The sequence below is a fragment of the Eumetopias jubatus genome, unplaced genomic scaffold (assembly GCF_037043125.1).
Source record: "Eumetopias jubatus isolate StellerSeaLion01/CBP00866 unplaced genomic scaffold, mEumJub1_p1.0 scaffold_5, whole genome shotgun sequence".
NCBI classification, from domain to species: Eukaryota; Metazoa; Chordata; class Mammalia; order Carnivora; family Otariidae; genus Eumetopias; species Eumetopias jubatus.
Genome location: NW_028274811.1, coordinates 32,437,699 through 32,452,917, shown reverse-complemented (window position 1 = coordinate 32,452,917; position 15,219 = coordinate 32,437,699). Strand labels below are relative to the sequence as shown.

The 15,219-nt window shown below is 42.1% G+C and overlaps 1 long non-coding RNA gene and 1 other non-coding gene across 2 annotated transcripts; both read right to left on the bottom strand.

Moving 5' to 3' along the window:
* Window positions 1-3,754: 3,754 nt before the first annotated feature.
* On the bottom strand, window positions 3,755-14,027 carry LOC148164313 (uncharacterized). The gene is made up of 5 exons (XR_015768161.1): window positions 13,961-14,027; window positions 12,577-12,614; window positions 11,197-11,278; window positions 10,271-10,346; window positions 3,755-4,042 (listed from the first exon to the last, which is right to left on the bottom strand). It is a non-coding gene; the product is annotated as an uncharacterized LOC148164313 (long non-coding RNA).
* Window positions 10,433-10,633, bottom strand: LOC114209648 (small nucleolar RNA SNORA74). The gene has a single exon (XR_003609379.1). It is a non-coding gene; the product is annotated as a small nucleolar RNA SNORA74 (small nucleolar RNA).
* Window positions 14,028-15,219: the final 1,192 nt, after the last annotated feature.

The following is a 15,219-nucleotide window of genomic DNA, read 5'->3' as shown; positions in this document are numbered from 1 at the left end:
GACTTTAACAGGAGGCATTGGAGAGGATGGTGTAGAGTTCTCATTAGGTTTGGTTGAAGCCTTGGGAATGATATTCAGGTGACTTCAATTGTGTGACTAAATCATACTTGAGGACTAGAGTTGAAGAAGGGACAATTAAAAAAAAGATTTTATTTATTCATTGGAGACGGAGGGGGAAGCAGAGGCAGGCTCCCTGTGGAGCAGGGAGCCTGATGTGGGACTCAATCCCAGAACCCTGGGATCAGGACCCGAGCCAAAAGCAGACACTTAACTGACTGAACCACCCAGGTGCCCCTAAGGGACAATTTTTAAATAGCCATAGTGAAGAGCGGAACTGCAATCCCACATCTCCATGTATGTTGTATAACCATCGGACTGAAGGTCCTCTGTTAAGTGATGTTTAAAGCCTACTGGTTAGCTCCATAATGAAACTTTGGGGAATCCTAATTCCTCTGTGAATCCTGCATCTTCCATTCAAAACCGTATCTGCTTTCTACATGGTGAGCCTTTGATTCCAAGTAATCTTGGCTAAGACTTCCCTTTATGTTGTTTCCAGCACTTAGATGAAACAAGAGGCTCTGTTCCTCATTTAGAAACATGAATGCATCTTAGAACTAAGATATGCACTTACCCATGCTTTTGTGTAAGGCTGTAATGCCATCTGGTGATCATACAAAGAAGAAAAGTCAAACTTTATCATTGAGTAATTATTTATTTAGTGGCTCATCAGCAAAAAGACACATTGGAAACCAAACTTAATACAAGATTTCAGTCATCAAATGCCTATTTCATTAAGGACACAATACAAGGGTAGGGATTCAATGACCAATTGCCAGCTCTTAAGGATCGTAGTCTGATGGCGAATGGACAAGGAGTCTGGCCTCAAGGTGGGCCTGGCTGTGAGTAGAGATGAATCAAGAACTCTATACTGGTTTAGGTTACTTGGGAGTAGGTGAGGTGTGCACCAGGGATGGTAAAGAATGAGGCTACAAAGCAAGAATTTCTGCTAAGACTTTGAAAGGTCTAAGTGACAGCTATGTTATGTAAGACTTTAAACACCAGGAAAAGAATCTGGATTTGCACTGATAATGAAGACCTTTTAGTTTGGCACAGGAGACATATTGAGGACATGTATTTGATACCACACAATCACTAAGCAGCTGATAATACTTTCTAATTATTACAATTTTGAGGGTAAAGTACCATTATTCCTGTTTTATGTAAGAGATTAGGAAGCTTGCAGGTGAAGCAGCTCAATAGTGACAAAAGCCAGGATTTGAACCCAGTTCTATATCAATCCAAACAGAGCTTTTGAGCATGACATGTTATTGCCTTCACCAGAGCTGTAGTCTCAATCTCTTGACAGTCCACCATCTAGTTATTTTTTTTAACAGATTTAATGCCCTGAAACCAGGTCATTCCTATACTTTAAGCTACTTAAAAATAGAGAACTATTAACCAGTGGCTCTTTTAGCAGTGGCATGGGGGCAAGGACAGGTAAGATGTTTAAGAAATAATTTTTGAACAAATAATACATATAATAAAATTCAAAGAACACAAGTTTTCCCCAACTTGGGTTCCCCTACGTAAAGGCAACTCACTTACCAATCATTTCTTGTGTATTCCAAGGATTTTCTATAAAGAAACACTTTGTATGTATATGCATATGTGTGTATATGCTTGTGGTTTACCAAAGATGACCACAAATTCTTTGCCACTCTTCTCATAGTGGAATCAATTTCTACTCTACCTGCATCTGGAAGGGCCCTATAAATGGCTTTCACCAACAGAATGCAGAAGTGACTTTTTTTCAGAAGAGACAAAATTTTAAGATCTTTTTTCATCCACTTGGAACCCAGTTGCCATGTGAAATCCCAACCACTGTGAAGAGGCCACATCAAAAGAACCAAAGCACTTCGAGTCTACAGCTCCAGCTGAATGAGGCCTCCAAATGGCTAGAGCTCCAGCCAAGTCCATGTAGAACACAACCACCCAGCTGAGCCCTATCAACCCAAAGAATTTTAATACTTGTTTGAACCATTAAGTTTTAAGGTGGTTTGTTATGTAATGATACACACTAAATGAAGATTTATTTACTTTTTAAATTATTTATTTAGGGGCGCCTGGGTGGCTCAGTCGTTAAACGTCTGCCTTCGGCTCAGGTCATGATCCCAGGGTCCTGGGATCGAGCCCCGCATTGGGCTCCCTGCTCAGTGGGAAGCCTGCTTCTCCCTCTCCCACTCCCCCTGTTTGTGTTCCCTCTCTCGCTGTCTCTGTCATATAAATAAATAAAATCTTAAATTGGAAGGAAAATAAATATGGGAATAATTAGATAGATGTACAGAAGTTATAGATGAGGAAAACATTAAAATACTGACAGACACAAATGAGACCTTAAATGGTAATTCATACCATATCTAAGAAATTTTAACCTAAAGATAAATCTTTTTTTTTATCTTCAAACCTATTACTTGTTACTTCAATGAACCACTTTCAATGGACACCCATAGACATATTTCCAAGTAAACTTACCATCTATGAGTGATTTTTACTTCTTTCCCCATTTTTTTTCTAATTATGTTTGATAGTAACCTTGAAAAAAAGCTTTTTTTTTTTTTTAAATAGGATCATTTCTAGTTTCCTCATTAAGCATCACACAGCCTTTTGGAGTAAGACGCTTTTAACGGTTAGGAATGTTGACCCTCAGCAGTTTTAGCAAATGCTGTTTTAGCATGTAGGGAGATTATTCTCTTTTCTTTTTTTTAAAGATTCTATTTATTTATTTGACAGGGAGAGAGACAGCGAGAGAGGGAACACAAACTGGGGAGGGGGGAGTGGGAGAGGGAGAAGCAAGCCTCCTGCCGAGCAGGAGCCCAATGCAGGGCTAGATCCCAGGACTCTGGGGTCATGACCTGAGCTGAAGGCAGAGGCTTAAGAACTGAGCCACCCAGGCACCCCTAGGGAGATTATTCTTGATATATTGTTGAAATAATCTCAGAATGACTTTTCTGTGTTGTTTTATTATGTAACTGTTTATTACATGTATCTGTAACATCTTTATGTCCCTAATTTAGCAGTTTTACTACTATATATGTAAAACTAAAATGGGAACCCTACTCTACTCCATCCTTTAATAAAGTAAATCTTTGGAGCACCTGCTTGGATCAGTTGGTTGAGCGTCCTCACTGAAGTCAAGATCTCAGAGTCGTGAGATGGGACCCAGCATCGGGCTCTGTAGGGGCCTAGAGCCTGCTTAAGATTCTCTCCCTCTCTGCCCTGCATTCTCTTTCTCTTAAAAAAAAAAAAAAAAAAGGTAAATCTTTGAGGAATTTTTTAATGTCTCAATTTTCTTATTCTGACCCTCACTGAACCCATAGTTTAGTAGGGCTAGCACTGAATAATTTTAATAAAATGTGACAAACGCTATCAGAGGGCAAGCCTGGGTGTGGGAATGTGTGACCCATTGAGGCCTTCCAGAGGGACATTTTAAAAATACCTAAGAGATTCATAGGTGATATGACAGGAAGAATAAAGTAGATGTGTGCTAAAAGCAAGGCTAATGGGTTTGTCTGTATATGTTCTTTGTATGCCAAGAGCAAAAGCAAGCCTCTTCAAGCTTCAGCAACAGTGGCCAAGATGCTGATAGCCTGAAAGAAGTTATTTGGCATTTGGAATAGTTTTGAGAAACTAGAAAAAACTGGCATTTCAGTAGTTCATGAAAGATGTTAATCCTTAGTCTGAATGAGTTTGATGATTAAAGAAGGCAAGCAATTATTTATTAGAATTAGTTGGAAAGACCTGGGGGCACCATACTTAAAAGTTCCAAATCAAACACTAGCTTTGGAGCTAGATTAATTGAACACCACAGTGGTTCCTGGACCCACTGTGTGACCTTGGGCAAAATAACAGCAGTACCTTGTAGGCCTGTTGAGAGGATTAAGAGATGTAGAATGAGTTTACCAATTCTGGCACATCAACATGCAGTAAATGTTGTCAGTGTTGTAGAGTGCCACACGTCCTGCAGTATATTTACAGGAATATCCTAAAATGACAAAACCATAGATTCAAAGGTTATTTATTTTTATAGAGCCCCAGAGTAAGCATGTTAAAATTATCCATTTAAGTCTGGTTATAACCTACGTTTAATCTGGCACCTACTTGTCAGCACAATGACCGCTAGAGTTTTCTAGTTATAATTTACACACAAAGCTGTTTCACAAACTTTAACTATAAAGACATAGATTACTAAAAAAAGTAACAAAAGGCCACACATATATTTTAGTTAACAGATGTCTCGGGGCACCTGGGTGGCTCAGTCGTTAAGCGTCTGCCTTCGGCTCAGGTTATGGTCCCAGGGTCCTGGGATCGAGCCCCGTGTCGGGGTCCCTCCTTGGCGGGAAGCCTGCTTCTCCCTCTCTCACTCCCCCTGCTCGTGTTCCCTCTCTCGCTGTGTGTGTCTCTCTGTCAAATAAATAAATAAAATCTTAAAAAACAGATGTTTCAAATTGGAAATCTGCAAATCCATTATTTTCTTTCAATACTTTCTGAAGTTAAATTTAGTTTTAAATAGTTGCACACTAGGTTACATCTTTAGAGTCCAAGAGCAAATGCTTTGGAAATCAGACACCTTTGTTTTCATGATTTTGTTTCAAACGGTTAAAGAACAAAACCAGCACTGTTGATACCTTCAGTTACTGTGGTAATCTTGAAAAGCAGGATATGCCAATGGCATTACTCTATTTTGGATATATTTTGACACAAAGATATTCATATTTACCAGCTGAAGGTCTTTAGTCAGCAGTCAGCAGAATTGAGGCTGCCTGGCAGTATGGGAAATAACCTTGAGAAGCTGGTGAATAATACCTTTCAAAGGACTCTTACACAGCATCTGACTGACTAGGTCTGTGGGGAGCCATGGTGCGAAGACACATGGAGTGGGTACTCAGATACTCAGGGAATGTGGCTTCTCTGCAGAAGGGCTATCTGAGCTAAGACCTCAAAGGAGACAAAATGGAGAAGGAAGATGGAACCAGAAAGGCAAATAGCATGTGCAGAGACCTAAGAGCAAAAGTCTTATCAAGGACTGAACGAAACCAGTGTGGCCAGAAGGGAATCTGAGGGTGGTAAAGATGGGGCGATGAGAGGGGTAAGGGTTAGACTGTGTTAAGGCCTGACAGGCCATGTTAGGTAAGCAGGGACTATGTCTTGTCCATCACTCACCCCAACGTCTAGCAGAGTTCACTTAATAAAGGCTATAAACTCATAAAAAAGGTGAGTTAAATGACAGTCTTCTGATAAGATGTGTAATTAGCATAGGTCATTGTCTTCCTCTAACTCAGCCCTGGAGATTACACAAACAAGAAGTAAGTTAGAGATCTGAAAAATTAAATATGAAGAGTTCTTGGAGGAACTGATCATGATTGGGTCCTACTATAGAAGGGCAAGAAATGGAAGCCTAGTGCAGAAAAGGGCAGAGTGCAATGAGAGTAGGGGTAGTAGAGGTTGGGGCAGAACTTTTCTGTTCTGCCTTTTCCCCTCCTGCTCACTGCCTCATCTTTCATTGGCAGGGTGGCCAACATCTTGCAACCTTTCGTAGCCCCTGGAGTTATCCTCCAGAGAATTACAACTGAGGAGATGGAGAGAGAGTTCTACTAGCTGCCACTCTGATAAAGTCCAGATTCTAACTCAGAGGCTTTAGGCCTTTGAGGGCATCTCCACCCTCCAACCCATTCCGACACTAGAACAAGGGCTTGGCTCCTCCCTTCTACAAGATTAAAACAAAAACAACAACAACAACAAAAAAGGAAGTCCCATCCTCCGCTGTGAGTTCATATGGTAAAAAGAATCAACTTTTGCATCCACTATAAAAGAAAACAAGGTCAACCATTATTCTAGATGAGGGAGAATAAACGACTATAAACTAAAAGGTGTTGAATATTAAAAATAGAATGTTTACACAATACGGAGGACAGTAAGTAAAGATCCTGGTTATAGACAGTTCATTGTTCTACCAGCAGACAGGGCCTAGAAGCAACAGCACCTCAGTATCAAGAGCATATCTAGTGCCTAGTTTCTTAATGCCATTCACCAGTAAAGGAACCAGGGGTCCCTGGACAAATGTTTGACACTGAGACAGGAAAGATACCAGATGAGTATGGAGCATCTTAATAGTGCCATAAAGCGAGAAGTGCTTAAAAACCAAAACCCCACAATGATGGAGGCATACTGAAGGTATACAGTAGCCAAACTAAGAGCTCTCCCACAGGTCAAAGCTGGAACGCTGAACGAAATAAAGTATTACTGGAGTACTTCCCAAAGCATAGCAGAAATAGCCGTGGGTTTATAGTGGTATAAATGAATTGAATGAGAGGTCAATTTATTTCTTGAGAATTCCAAGTAACCTACATAGATATTCCACTTTCAAAGAGAGCACAACTCCTGTCTTTTTAACTGTTTGTTGCACATAGTGATTTCATTCCAAAGCACACAGAATTGGGTCAGGGAGAGTAACTCTACAGTGGAGAAATCTGGCAAGACAAACCTCTCAGCCAGCTGATCAAGGTTAACAGCAACACTAATAAGTCATCTTGATAAAGAGAATGGAAATTTACCTCTATGGTCTTCCTCTCAAAATCCCTTAAGCCCAGCTTAATCATGAGAAAAACTCAATCCTAATTGAGGGACTTTCTACAAAATAGCTGACTCAAATTCAAGGTCATCAAAAATAAGCAAGTCTAAGAAGCTGTCATAGCTAAAAGGAACCTAAGGAGGGCGCCTGGCTGGCTCAGTTGGTAAAGTATGTGACTTGATCTCAGGGTTATAAGTTCAAGCCCCATGCTGGGTACAGAGGGCACTCCAGAATAAAATCTTAAAAAAATAAAAAAATAATTTTTAAAAGGAGCCCAAGGAGATATAATAACTAAATGTGATATCCTCAATGAGATCTTAGAACAAAGGACATTAAGTAAAAACTAAGGAAATGTGAATAAAGTATGGACGTAGGTAATAGTAACGTTATCTCTATTAGCCCACTAATTGTGACAAATGAACTATACTAATGTAAAATGTTATTAGAGGAAACTGGATGTAGGGTACATGGGAATTCTTTGTACTATCTTCACAAATTTTCTGTAAATCTACAATTATTCTAAAACAAAATTTCAAGGTCCATTTTACCAGCCTTTTCTGAGGTAGTAATTAAGTCACCCTTAACAAGTAGTACAGAATAGTCTCATACTCTAAAGGGGAGGGCCAAAGTAACAGGCTTCTTTGAGCCAGACCTTAGGATACTAAACTGACAAATATACGACCCAGCAAGCTGGCTTATTGTTTCTAAATAGCAGTAAAGAGAAAGAATTGCTAAGCAGACATTCTAAGTATTACAGTTGATTTGTTAATTCAGTGAAGTTGTTTTCCAAGAGAATATTGACAGGTCCATTAACTGGAGCTGTTCATAAAGCCCTAATTAGGCAACAAGATTCAAGGAGTCATTGTCACTCTTTTAAGTACTTAATTAGTTGCTCTTAAGGGATTGTTTTCTTTTGTGTGAATTCCTAGGCAGTGATCCACCTTTTTGTGTCCCTTTGGGGCCTGCACAATTTATTTCTCTGGGGTTTTATTTTTATTTTCCTGATTACAATTTGAGACATGATCCACAATTTTAATGCAAAAGTCCACTGATAGCAGTTTCAACCCTGAAGGAAGGGAAGTAAATTATGGATAGGCACCAGGGATGGTCTACTCAATACTTGTGTCTCCCTACCTGTCCTGCTTTAGTTTTTCCTTAGTATGGCATAGGACTGAGCCTTGAAACTTGAGCAGGACAATGAAGAGGGTCACTGTGTCTACTAATTGCTACCTACAATAGGAGGTGGCAGCTTGGGGCTAAATAGTTACTTTAAAATGTTTTACTTCATCTTCTTTTATTTCCTCACCAGGAGATTTTAAAAAAAGAAAATCAAGTCAACAGGGAGTAGTAGGTGACTAATTAACTTCACCTATCAACTAGGAAATCCCATTACATTTTAATGTGCATGATTAAGCCACTGAAATCTCCTGGGGCATTGAATACAGATACCAATGAATCATCCTTCTTCAAGTAGCAACAAAGAAGCACCCTCGCTGCACGTGGGTAGCCTTAAGAGTAGTCAGGAAGGCAATCTGTATGCTCAGAGAGCATACCATCCCAGATTTTAAACCAAGATGTCATGACAAAGTCTTCCCTCTTCCTTAGGGACCATTTCTATTTCACGACCTAGGGCTGAAGCTGTGATCAGACTGCTGTTCTTCTTAGAACCTCTCCTTTGGGTATACATTAAAAATGAAGAGAACCACTATGATTAAAAGTAAGCCATGCAAAGAATATACACAACAAACTCCAAACACAAGAAAGGACTATTCTAGCACTGGATAATTTACTAAAGTCATCTTAGTCCTCTACAAGGTAGAGTTTAAGGCTAGATGGTAAAGGCTTGCTGTGAGGCGAAGGTACTGATAACATGGAATTCTTCAGAGACAAGTTGGTACTGGCCCTGAACCTGTCACTAAATGAGCTGTCAAATCTCAAGGCCTGAATTTAATTTTCTAGAACAGGGATTGGCAAACTCTAGCTCACAGGCCAATTTTGGCCTGCCAATCTGTTTTTGAAAAGCCCTCAAGCTTAGAATGATTGGGGGAAATTTTTCAGTTATAACACTGAAAACTTTACAAAATTCCAATTTCAGTGTCCATTAATAAAGTTTTATTGGAACACAGCAATAATGCTCATTTGTTGACACAGTCTATGTCTATGGCTGCTTTCATACTGCAAATGCAGAACTGAGTAGCTACAAGAGAATATATGGTGTACAAGCCTAAAATATTATCTGGCCTTTTACAGCAAGTTTGCCAACCCCTGCTCTAGAACAGCAGTGTATAATGAAACTTTCCACGTTGGTGGAAATGTTCTCTGAGCTGTCCACTATGGTAGTCACCAAATACTGAGATGGAAAACCAGATTTAGTTTTTGTCAGTTGAAGTAGTGTCATGTATTGTACAACGCAACTCTATGAGACTTTAGTTTAAGCCTTGGACCTTAGATCAAGTATTGTCTAATATTCTCATACTCTAAGTTTTTAGAGTACTAAGTTCTAGATAGGCAGTCCTATGTGAACTCTAAGTTTTAGAACTCAAAGTTTTTCCACCTGTAAAGAAAACCTCAGTTTTTTAAAAAAATTTTTTCTTTTAAAGTAAGCTTTACAAACAACATGGGGCTTGAACTCAGGACCCTGAGATCAAGAGTCGCATGCTCTTAAAAAAAAAAGTCACATGCTCTATGGACTGAGCTAGCCAGGACCCCAAGAAAACTTCACTTTATATTTTTCCTTTACTCTCACACTACTACCACACTCTCAGCATTTCTGACACCAGATGTGTGTGGGTTTTCCCCCACATCAAGCAAATCTGTGTCACCAGCTGGGTGTCCTACAGTTTCACTCAGTTCTGACACTCTATACACCTGGAGTATCATCAGACCCCACAGGTTAAGGGTGCAGTCCAACAAGACTGCCCCTCCCTCACTTCAGATGCCAATCACAAGTCCAGGTTGTTACCAGTGCTTCTGACCAGTCTCTGATACAAATCAGAGGTTCCCACAAACCCCCCTCAGGTTTGATTAATTTGCTAGAGTAGTCTCAGAACTCAGGAAAATGGTTTCCTTACTGTTTACCAGTTTATTTTAAAAGGATATGAGAAAGGCTATAAACATCCAGATGGGAGATGCACAGGGCAAGGCTATGTGGAAAGGGGCATTGAGCTTCCACGCCTTCTCTGGGTGCACTACTCTGCAGCCCAAGTGTTCACCACCCAAAAGTTCTCTAAACTCCACACTACTGGGATTTTTATGGAGGCTTCATCATGTGGGAATGATCAATTAACTCCATTTCCGGCCCCTTTCCCCTTTCTGAAGAATCCAGGTGGGGCTGAAACTTCTAAGCTTCTAATCATTGCTTGGCCTTTCTGGTGACCAGCCTCATTAGAACAAACATTCCAATCATCCAGGAAATTCCTGGATTTAGGAGCTCAGTGTCAGAACACAGAGTCAAAGACCAAACATTAGAACAAAAGATGCTCCTAGTGTTCTTATCACTTAGGGAATTTTAAGAGTTTTAGGAACTCTGTGCCAAGATGAAAGCAGACGCCAATATGTATTTTTTCTATTATTTCACACCACCCATCTGAGCTGAAACATGTTAATGAGAACCTACACGACAAAAGGGACTATATACATTACCTATCCTGATGTCACATAGGGCTGTCAGACATCTGAGGTCCTGATGGAGGCAGATTTCTCACTAGGGTAAAGGCATCTAGGATTCAAAGAGGAAAGGAATGAAAAGCTATCCCTAAGATAGGGTCCTTTCCTCAAAAAACAAAAACAAAAGCAAAAACAAAAACTGTTTGCACCCAGACTAGGACCAACTCCACAGGAGGAGTTACTCCACTCTCACAGGTGCAAAACGCTGCCCAAGAGTACTTAGCCACACCACCAAAACAGTGCTTGGAGCCAGACCTCAATAAAGGCCGCATTTGCTCTTCCAACCGTGTAACACCATCCAAGGCATCACACTAGCCTGGATAGCTGACAACAGCTGGGTGATTCCCAAAACAGCTTTCTTTGTTTCAGATACCCAGACACCCCAAGTAGAAGATAGGGATACAGGTATCCTCATGAATTCAATGTTGACTGCAAACCAGAAGCCTTTCCAGGCACTGATGGCAGACTTTGCTGCCAAGCCCTTTAAACAAATAGGAAACAGGAACCCCTTTCCCATGCCTTCAGTCATTTTGTCCAACATTCAGGGAATTCCTGCTATGTGCCAGGCACTATGATTGGGATCTAGCAGTGAACACACAAGATAGACCATCCTTAAAAAAAAAAAAAAGATACACCATCCTTCTTATCCAGGACTTTACAATCTCCTTTTACATTCCTCAGATGGAATGGTACAGATAATCTCAGAGATCCTACATGCCTTCAGACCATAACCACCAAAATCCCACTTAGCCTTTCACGGCTCAGAGGCCGAATTTGTTGGGGTGGGGGGTGGTGGCAAAAAAGGTGATTTTGCCTCCCCACTGCTTCCTGATGCATACCAACCAGCAAACAAGCCTGCCACACAGGAGGCAGTCACTGTTGGAATGGATAGGGACATTTACCTGAGAATGCCATACAGACTGTTCACCAGCCACTAATTTTCTCTCTTTAGGAGGACCCAAGATGCCCCACTTTCAAGTCATCCTGAAAAAGAAAAAGATGTCATCGTTCAACACCCTAGACTAAAACAGTAGCTCCTGAAGCTGCTTTTCTGTAGAAATGGAAACAATGCTGTCTGCCATTTATGATTTACCCTATTTAGTACCCTCCAGAATTATTTTATTTCCCATTGTCTTTTTCTTGCCTATAATTACCATTAAAGCTAACCGTTCCCCCAAACCCTCTAGATAGCATGACTCCTAAGACCCCATATGTAAAAGGCTGTTTACAAAGAACATCTGAGGTATTCACACAAAGCACTCAACATTTAGCTAGGTGAACCCTTTTCAGGGAAAGCCAATTGACAGAACAAAGCTAGCTTTTATAAGTAACTCCCGTGCCTCCTAACATCCTCACCAGTTCCTCCTGTGGAATCTAGGCTGTCACTTCACAGAAGCAACTAAGCAGCAGCAACTAAGTCAGCCCTACTGGACAATCTCCAGCATCACCCTGAGTATTAAGTGTTTGCCTAGAACTGAGAAGCATCTCTTCTCAGAAAATTAGCAATCCAAAACAAAATCACTACAAAAAGGAACCCAGTATTTACTGCTCCAAAGGGGCAACAACTCTGTTCACTCCTGAAAGTCAGTAAGAAACCAACAAAAATATAGTGTCAGCCTAAAGCAGAAATTAGTACGGTTGTAGCTAATCCTACTGCCTAGAGCTTCTCAATCTACTGGTTATTTTTATATTTTATTAAAGAGCTAGAGAAGAATGCCCTAATTTTTAAAGCAAATTCACATCAACATTTCCCTAATCAGGCATTCCTATAGGTAACTGCATCTCTGAAACCCCCTACAAAGGGATCAGCATGACTAGCTTTCTATGGTGCAGGAATGGGGGCCAGGCACTTTGATTTCAGTGAAAAATTGCAAAAAGCCCATTGACTCTTTGGAGCACTTGGTAGGCATTCAAAAAGTAAGAAGGTGACTTTCTCCCTCTACTACATTCCTCATGGCTTGATTACCTTTGTTCTGTTTCCAAGATATGACTCAAGTAACTTCATACTAGGCAAACCTGTTGAACAAGAACCACTCAAAAAGATTTGGATTTTTAGGTTTCTCCCTGCGAAGTCATGCCCTTACAGATTTAACCTTAATGAATAAACAATTATGCTGGCATCCTGGTATAGTTAACAACAGAGTTGGCATGAACCAGGTCCAGAATGCCAACCAGCTATCGGCTGCTGTTCTCCCAGCAGTGTAACACTTGCCTAGGTACACAGCAACCTAGGCAGCTGCCTACAGCTGGGGCCGAAGGCAGGCTAATGAAGTTGCACTCACCTGGGGCTGCCTCTGTCCAAAGCCCACGGCTGTCCCCTCTGCAATCAAAGTAATCCAGGTTAGAGTCGGCCAACAGTAGTGAACACTAAGGTGAAGTTCAAGACTTCTGCCCGCAAAAACCCCATAACTTATTTCTGAGTCATAGAAATAGGCAATAAAACAAAAAGCTTTTCCTTGGTTAGCTTTATTTTCTCACATCATCTGTTAGCCATGTGCCACAGCAACTCAACAAGAGCATTTTTTTTTTTCACATTTTATTTTTAAGTAATTTACACCCAACATGGGGCTCGCACTTACAACCCTGAGATCAAGAGCTGCATGCTCCAGCAACTGAGCCAGTCGGGGGCCCCTCAACAGCAGCATATTAATGATCTATTCAACAAGTAGAAGGATGCTTGGCTCTATCACTTAACAGCTAAGTAACAGTGAACCAGTAACCTCTCTACCTCTCAGTCTCATTTGTAAAATGGGAATGTTATCAATAGTACTCTGTACACAAGCTGGTTAGACCAAAAACTAATACAAATTAAGCCCAAGAATATCTGGTATAGAGTATGTGGTCAATAAACACTTCCTGTTATCAAGAGCTACAGTCCAGGCAAGGAGATGATGAATAGGGGGAATAGAAGTGGAAATGTTACCTTGGGAGAGCAATGGGCAGTGAAAATCGGAAAGGCTGGTTAAAACTAGATTGGAGAGGATGTGGATTATGAGACCTTTTGAAGAACAATAAAAGCAGTACTTCAGAAAAATCCGATGTGATAATGGGTATGACAGGAACTGGAAACAAGCCGCCATTCCAGCCAACGACCTCAACTATTGGTTGAAAGCAGTAACCAAAATGTTTGCAAGAATGCTAGTAAATATTCCTACCCATTCACCATTGTAATTTACCTTATTTACGTAAGATTAGGGTATCTAAGACAATACCTTTTTCCAGCCATACTCTAATTTCACTCTTAACCAACTCCAAACAATTGAGAGAAAAAGTAAAATAGAGGGGGCCCACTGTTCAGGTCTAAAAACCAATCTTAAGAAAGGCTGCCCCTTTCAGGGGCTTGAAAGACCTGACCGAGCTCCACCCGGACACGTGCTCATCACAAATCTTCCCCAGCCCCTGGCCCTGGCGCCAGGCGCTTGGGAAGCAAGATTCGCTCAGACCAGATCTAGGTGACTCTCCAGGGACAAGAGGGATGGTAGAAAACAGGGGGCGACTCTAGGGCTACACTCTCCCAGCGACTCTTCTAGATGCCCTCCAAACCCTGGGTCATGATAGAACGAACCCCAAATTCGGCCCGTGCCTCAGAAGAAGCCTCCCCACAGCTGCCTCTCTCCCCGAACTAGTAAACCTCCCAAGCTTCTCCCCACTTGGCCCTTAACTCACCCGCACGTGTCTGGAGCTCCGCCGGGGTGCTCCCGCCGGAGCAGAGGCCGCAGGGAAAAGGACAGCCCGACAGCGAGAGGAGCCCCGCCCCGGGGCGGACACGGAGCAGGCCCTCAGTGGGCGGGGCCCGGAAGCCCCGCCCAGGAAAGTCCGGGTTAGAAAAATGCAGGAGCCGTGGCAGAAGTGAGCTTACTCCTTAGAGAAGCTAGCGGCACGCAATAGGAAGGGCAGGAATCTGCACGAGGGCTACACTTATTTGACCCCCATCCCGTTTGTTACTTACGGATGGGAGGGGGCGTTGGGTTCGGAGGTGCTAAAGACTGAACTTGGTGTGTCCTAAGGGGGGGCCGTGCTTCCTGCCTGTCCACACCGAGCGCCCGCCGGACGCCGGATCCTCTCGCACGAATGGCGCCTTTGGGTTCCTGCTGGTGCAGCCCACGCTTTTTCCACCTCCCGCTCAGATCTCTCAGGCTTTCTCCAGTAGGGTTGTCCCTGGGCTGATGGCTCAACCACCCACACAGGTTTCGGGTTTAGTTTTCGGGTTCTCTCCAGAAGATTTTCGGGTAGATAATGCCTGGCACTCCTACAGCCTAACCCTGTGGGTCAGCGTCCCTGATGCCCTGCAGTGGCATCCTTAGCTGAGTTGCAGTCGCTAAAGAATACTGGCTTTCTCTGCCAGAGTTGCCTTGCCCCGTGGCACAGTCAGCCAAAGAGGCACATCTTGAGTTTAGACAGATTGCCCACCAGGTTATCAGCATTTCTTATGAACACTAAAACTTCCTTCTCCCATTAGCTAGAGTCAGTAGGATTCTGTCCTGCTGAATAGTTGGTAAAGCTGGAGCCCCTCTCTTTCCTAGCCCCTACAGCAGCCTATCCTGTCTGCTCATCTATAGCACCTGGCACCTTTGCCAGGCAAACCCCTAGGAATCAGCCACTGCCCTTGGCATCTGCCAACATGTTTTATTATCTTCCCTCAGCTGTCATAATGAAAGAAAATGTGTTTCCAGCGCACCGCATTCCTCACAGACCTCTGCTTGAGAAAGGCCAGAGTGCAAAATTGATTCTGGCTAGAGACAGACACTACTAGGCTCTAAGGCCAGAGAGAGACAGAAGAAGTGGTAAGCACAAATCCTCCAGTTTTGATGGAGTCGGACACAGGCTCTGGTTGGAAAAAGGCTTACATAAATACAGTAATTAAAAAAGTCACATGAACAGTGCTGAGCCGGTAGGCAGGGGCTCTGCTTTAAAGTTAAATAGGA